Below are 7,553 nucleotides of genomic sequence, written 5' to 3'. Positions count from 1 at the left end.
TTCTTTCACCCATCTTCATCCCGGATGGTGAGATTCTCATGTGTCCCTGGTTGAGAACCCAGATAAAAATGCACACATACGCATGTATGGTAGGCTTTGCATGTTCATTTCTGATATCACGTCTGGATCTCTTAGGGAATCTGAACTCCATATTAAGAACTCTTGAATGCTGATTTTGAGGGTTAAGGATAAAGAACATGATAAATATGCTTAGTACATGGTAGGAAATGTTACCATGAGATTTAAGTACAAAGATCTTCATTTTATAGATGGGAAAATGCTGTTAGATTAAATGACTGGACCAAGATCTCATAGCTGGTGAATTAAATCTAGGCCTTCTAGAAATCTACCTGTGCTGCCTATTCTAGAGAGTTTATGCTAAAGTTTTGAGTCCTACTGTGATCACTTCTCTCTCTGGTTGATTTATTTGGGAGTTACTCTTAATTTTTGAAGTGTCTTTCTAGTTGGGAAAAGGATATATGGGCATTGAATTATTGTACAAATGGATTCAACCAGAATGAAAGTGAGTCAATATTCAAAACAAGTTTGCACTTATATAGAGCATGGGTGTGGTTGGCTACCCAGGATGCTCAAGGATGGATTATTTACCTTTGTTGTAGTTGTCGACACCCCAAGAAATAGTTATCCTGACTTCTGGAAGTTTACCAAAGGAACAAATAACCTAAAATGGAAACTGATCCTAGAATCGTTTACATTTGGTTTTGGAATATGTTTTTGGTACTTTTATGTGAGGTGGTATTAGTCATGTTAGCATGCTCAGGGCCCAGTTTTTGTCAAATTGCCATCACCACTCACTTTCCCAAGATGAGTCAGCTGTGCAAAGGCTACTCCAGGCAGAGGAACAGTCTCTGTCACTGGACTAGTTAGGGTGGTGTTCCGCCAGGCCTGGTCACATGAGAAGCCAGCCTGCCCCTCTAGCTTAACTCGTGGATGAAAAGCAGGCTGGGGTTATCTTGCTAGTGTTGAACTGGCATTCTGGTCTTTCTCCCAGGGTGAGTAGAAGCATAGAAAGATCAGCCACTTTTATTCCTCTCAGGTTGAGAGCCAAACTTCCTATAACCCTATTTCATATTTCATTTCCTCCCTGATCCTGCGAGGCCCACGAAGGACAGCAGCCTCTCTCAAGCAGAGGGCAGCTCTCCCATAGTCCTACCCCTGCTATATGGCAGGCAAGAGGGAAAGAGTAGTCATCCCAAAGATGGCCTTCACTTCTCTTCCACGAAATGCTCCATCCACTAGTCCCATCCATGGCTTCATTATGCTCCAGACCCAGCATGTCCTTGGAAATTGAGTGAGAGATGAGAACTGGGGGCACTGAGGTGCTTTTGGAAGTCAGAGCATGAGGCCAACAGATAGAGTGATATTTGGGAGGTTTATAACCAATTTGAATCACATAATGGACAATCTAGATAATGTTGGGAAATTGTTCAGTTTTCCCCCATTATTCTACACCCGCTCGTATGTTGGAGCTGGCTTCTGGGCCTATTATTAAATATTCAGAAATGTTGCGAGCAGGTTGTTAAACCTTCAGTAGTTTGAAATTGGCCATGGTGGGAGGCTTTATACCATAGAAATCAGCTAGAGCTATAAACCAGGGCTTCCGCCCCACTTATCCACCAGAGGCAGTTTCAAGCCCAGCGATGTGACCACTACACCAGTCCCTGATTTTATTTTTATATCATTTGCCTGATAGAAAACAGTCAACTTCAGAAAGGAGAAGAGGAAGCCCAAGAGAAAGTGCTATAAACCATTCGCATCTTCCTTAGTTTATAAAGACAAATAGAACATGATTTCACTCATATGTGGAATTCAAGAAACAAAACAAATGAACAAACAGAAAAAAAGAGATAAACAAACAAACAAAAAAACCCCAGACTCTTAAATATAGAGAACAAACTGGTAGTTGCCTGAGGGGAGGTGGCGGGGGGTCGGGTGAAAGAGATAAAGGGAACTAAGAGCACACTTACCAGGATGAGCACTGAAACATGTATAGAATTGTTAAATCATTATATTTTACACCTGAAACTAATATGACACTGTATGTTAATTATACTTGAATAAAAAAAATAAAAATACTTTGGTTTAGTTTCCTTTCTTGGCTGAAGTCCACCTAGAAAATAAAAATAAGCTACAAATAGCAGATAATAGATTGTAGAGGGAGACTATCCATGATCCATCCATGGTACTACCCAGAGGTAGGGCCCAGGAGTCTGTGTGTATAATCTTCCAAGTGATTCTGATATTCAGGTAGTTTAGGAGCTACTGGCTTTGGGGTTATAGTAACCTATGGTCAAATTCCAACTCTACCTTGAGCAAGTTGGTTAAACTTCTTTGACTCTGTGTTCCTCATCTGCAAGAGTTAAGATTCCACGGCTTAAGGTCTCTAAAGGTATTTCATATCCCCTATTCAGATACTCAAAATGTTCTATTGTGTTGAAGGCAAATTTTCATTAAAATAATGGGGGTGGGGGTGGAGAGCATGTTTTAGAGAGGCTAAGTTTAAATCTAGAAAGCAAGAGGCAGTGTATCCTAAAATTGTGGCATCTGGGGGCGCCTGGGTGGCTCAGTCAGTTAAGCGTCTGCCTTCGGCTCAGGTCAATCCCAGGTCCTGGGATCCAGCCCCGCATTAGGCTCCCAGCTCAGTGGAGAGCCTGCTTCTCCCTCTCCCTCTCTTGCTCCCCCTGCTTGTGCTCGCTTTCCCTCTCTCTCTCTCTATCAAATGAATAAATAAAATCTTAAAAAAAAAACTGTGGCATCTGGCATCAAAGCCCTATCTGTGATGACCTACATTCAGCTCACACGGAGCAGTATGGGGTAAGGGTGGTGAAATGATTTGTCTATTTCCGTTATGTGGTAAAGCAAAAAAGACTACAGTCTTGTGACTCAGCAACTCTAGAAGGTGGAATCAATTACCTGAGATACGCAAACTGTATCAGTGTAACCATGAGTTGGAGATGTTATCAGGAATGAGTCAGGCAATGCGGAGGTAAAGGACCCACCATAATTACTGATGAAAGGAAAGATAGGCAAGGTTGGTCTCTAAATGAATATACCCAACCAATTTCAAAGATTTCCTATGTTTGCTACAAGTTATTTTTTATTTAGAGATTGATGATATAAAACTCAAAGTTTTGTAATTTCAAGAAGAAAATATAAACTAACCTAAATGCTACATGTTCTGGGAAAATGTAGGAGCTTTACACTTACAAATTCAATTACAGTCAGAGTTTGGGCATGTCACTCAGGAAGATTTTGCCCACAATGAGTACCTTAGCATTTGATGTTCCTATTAAAAAATTAGGTCAAAACAGTTAAGGTTCTGGACAAACCAAAGAAAATTGAAAATAGGTTTGTATGACAACACTAACTCTTCGGTTCCATAAAGAATCACTAACATTATAAGGTATGACTTGTAATTTTGTGAAGATGAAACGGATAAAGAAGATGTGGTTCATATATACAATGGAATATTACTCAGCCATCAGAAAGGATGAATATCTACCATATACATGGACATGGATGGAACTGGAGGTTATTATGCTAAGTGAAATAAGTCAATCAGAGAAACACAATTATCATGTGGTTTCACTCATATGTGGAACATAAGGAATAGTGCAGAGGACAATAGGGGAAGGGAGGGAAAACGGAATGGGAAGACAAACCATATGAGACTCTTGACTCTGGGGAAAGAAACTGAGGGTTGCAGAAAGGGAGGTGGGTGGGGGGATGGGGTAACTGGATGACGGGAATTAAAGCACGTGATATGATGAGCACTGGGTGTTATATTCAACTAATGAATCATTGAGCATTATATCAAAAACTAATGATATACTATACCATGGCTAATTTAATTTAAATAAAAAATAAAAAACAGAAACATTGAAAATGTTTTGCAAATTAGCATAACCTGGCATTACCAACACCCTAGTCTGATCATTTAAATTAATTACTACATGAAGTGTAGCTGCTAAGACTTTAAAAACATCGTGGATCAATGATCTAAGAACTTGTCACTTTCTTTCATCATTCAGAATCAAAATGTAGGGACAAGAAAAGACATTTCATTCCGATTTGTTTTTATAATTTGAAGAAATATAAAAATACAGAGTACTAGAGACTAATATTCAACATGTATAGTTCTTTATTCACTACTTAAATAACAACATAATAAAAATAAAATGTAGAAACTGAATACTTTTGATTGGAGAAGCTTCTAGAAAAATATCTGATAACCCTCCCTATTTTACAAATTTAGTGAATATGTTCGTTCATTCATTCATTCATTCAAATGTATGCAAAAATTACACATATTAAATCACACACATTAATCTTAGTGTCTCTTTAGGTAATAATCCATTTAAACATGTCAGAGCTGCAATTTACAAAATCATCTACTAGACATTTGGCTATCTGGTTTTTGTTAATTCCATATAAGGAGAAAGATAATTTTCCACTCGTGCTTTATGGATTTTCAAAATTTCAAATTTATGGACACTTTCTTCTCTCGTAAGGGCAGCATAGCCAGCCAGCGAGCCTTCCTTTTTCCTGTGACAGATTCTCTTTGTTAAACTCTCTTTCCTAGTCGCTAATAGCAAAAAAATCTTTCTAAGTTATAGTAAAATATGGTGTGTGTGGTTTGTGTGTGTGCAAGAGTATGTTTGCGTATGTGTTAATAACACCAACACACTGCCATGTGTCATTTACTGACGTTCCTTTTTGTTCATAAAGAGTAAAATAAAAATATAACAAACCTTGTATGGTTTTCCCTCTGCCAAACCAATCTGCTTTAAAGAACATTTGACCCGTCTTTGCCTTCTGATTTTCCATGGGTCCAAGGCATTGATTCTAGAAAACGCATCTTTTCCTTGGCCTCTGCAAAGCATCTCTTATCCAGACATGGCAATGATACATGCTCCAGTGTGTTAGAATATGTTAGTATCTTTTTCTCTAGGTGAATGAATCGATCGCCACAAGTCTTCCTGAAGTAGATTTCCTTTACAATCTTAAGACAACAAAGAAGCTGGGGGCGGCTGGGTGGCTCAGTCGTTAAGCGTCTGCCTTTGGCTCAGGTCATGATCCCAGGGTCCTGGGATCTAGCCCCGCATTGGGCTCCCTGCTCCACGGGAAGCCTGCTTCTCCCTCTCCCACTCCCCCTGCTTGTGTTCCCTCTCTCGCTGTGTCTCTCTCTGTCAAATAAATAAATAAGATCTTTAAAAAAAAAAAAAGACAACAAAGAAGCTGGAAAAACGAAACACCTATCAATGTTCATTTTAAACAGAGCTTTCCCTCTTGGGTCCGACAAAAGATGATTGAATCTTGGTTCCACCTCTTGCTAGTTGTGTGATCCTGGGTCTGTTACCTAATTTCTCTGAGTTCTGTTGATAGTATGCTAAATACTGATCATAAACGGGGGTAATGATAATAGCGACAATAACACATTGTCTCAAATGGTTCCTGTGGAAATTAAATAATTTCATGCATGGGGAGCAACTTAATGCTGGCACCTAGTCAAGAGTTCAATAATTATAACTGTGATTGTAATTTTCTATCTAATTGCCGAAAATTGCTCTATTTTAAAGGAGATGAGGGACACTGGGAGGGATAAAAATAATTTTAACAGTATTTGAAGAAGGTGTAGTTAGCTAATGAGACAGGAAGTTGGGGCAGCGGCCGAAGGGCTAGGCGGGTGAACCCTAACAGGTGTACCACCCTGCACTGGCGACTTCCTGTCTGGACCTCACGCATGCTCTCCCCTGACGGCATTTTACCACCCGCCTGAACAGGACTCGAAAGAGAAGTTAGAAAAAAAGAGAAAAGAGAGATGCTTTTTAAAAAGATTTTATTTATTCATTTGTCAGAGAGCGAGCACATGCAGGGGGAGCGGCAGGCAGAGGGAGAAGCAGGCTCCCTGCTCCGCGATGTGGGACTGGATCCCAGGACCCTGGGACCATGACCTGAGCCGAAAGCAAACGCTTAACCGACTGAGCCACCCAGGCACCCCAGAGAGATGTTTTTCATATCGAAAACTGCAACTACAGCAATGCTTCTACCCTGGAGATTAATCACAGAAGCATCCAGTAAAGGGGCTGTATTATAAGCCAGCTACCGTGCTGAGTAACTTGAGCTTAGTACAGCTGGGAAAACTCTGGGAGCTTGTAGCTCAGCGCAGAGGGTGGAGGGAACTCCCATCAGTCACAGTGGGAAGGATGCTGGGATGCGGAGGGAAGTGAAGAACATCAGTGGCATCATGCCCTGGCTTGTCATGGAAGTGACAGGAAAGCCCTCAGGCCCAGCAGAGCAAGTGCTGCTGCTGGAAACCAGCAGAGGGGCACTGAAGGCTCGGGTGGCGGGTAGAGGGCTCACTCCTAGTGTCCGCAGCAGGACTGTGCTCTCTTGTCCTCTGTCATTCTGATTCCTTGCAGTCAAGTTCTCAAAGTCTAGGTGCTGCTCCACAAGTACCTGCCTTGTAAAAACGTGCAAGTATTTTTCTAGGGTCTTCTATTAGTTTGCTGGGGCCGCCGTAACACAGCATCACAGACTGGGTGGCTTAAAGAACAGAAATTTATGTCCTCACACACCTGGAGGCTACAAGTCTGAGATTAAGGTATTGGCATAGCTGGTCTTCCGAGGCCTCTCTCCTTGGCTTGTGGGTGACTCTCTTCCCTGTCTCTTCCTGTGATCTTCCCTATGTGTCCTCATCTCTTCTTATAAGGACACCAGTCCTATTGAATGAGGGCCCACCCAGATGATCTCGTCTTACCTTAATTACCTCTTTAAAGACCCTATCTCCAAATATAGCCACATTCTGAGGTACTGAGAGATTAAAACTTCAACATATGAACTTGGGGCGGGAGGCAGACACAATTCAGCCTACAATAGGTATGTATCAAAAATAGGAAATTGTTGGGTTACAGAGTACGTGTATTTTGAATTTTAATAAATTGGCCAGATTGTCATCCTAAAAATGTTAATTTTCCTTATAGAGGAAAATAAATGAGATTGTGCTTCTTGTACACCCGAGTTTGTAGCCTGAGTGACCACTGAAACACATGCCACGTCTTCGTCACCCAGGGAATAATCCTTGGCAGGCAGTGCTGATGGGGCTTTGGGAGGTGAGAGGGAGTGAATGCTTTATAATGTAGTAAGCGATTATTTCTATATAGTAAATACAGATCCTTCTTACCCCCATTCCCCAACCTGGCATTTTCTGTCAAACTGTTTTTCTCTCCCAGTTCGGCACTAGAACACAAGTTGTTATGACCTCTACAAGGTTGTCACTGAGTAGTGAAATACAAAGTCAAGCTTTAGGATTTTGTTTTCGAAAGATAAACCTTGGATGACTTTGTAGTCAGGCAAAGCCAGTGTTTCTAGCCTGCAGGAGACCCAAAGTGGCCAGACTAGAGCTGGAAAGGGGAAGGAGATGGAAGAGATGTTGGTGGGCTGTTGAGGAGAGGTCCTTCCCCAAGGCTCTCCTGGACGGAGCCCTGGGCTGATGAATGAGTGAGGACGGCAGGCATTTCAGTCCAGGTGTG

Source organism: Halichoerus grypus, chromosome 6, assembly GCF_964656455.1.
Source record: "Halichoerus grypus chromosome 6, mHalGry1.hap1.1, whole genome shotgun sequence".
Classification (NCBI taxonomy): domain Eukaryota; kingdom Metazoa; phylum Chordata; class Mammalia; order Carnivora; family Phocidae; genus Halichoerus; species Halichoerus grypus.
This window is presented reverse-complemented; position numbering follows the sequence as displayed.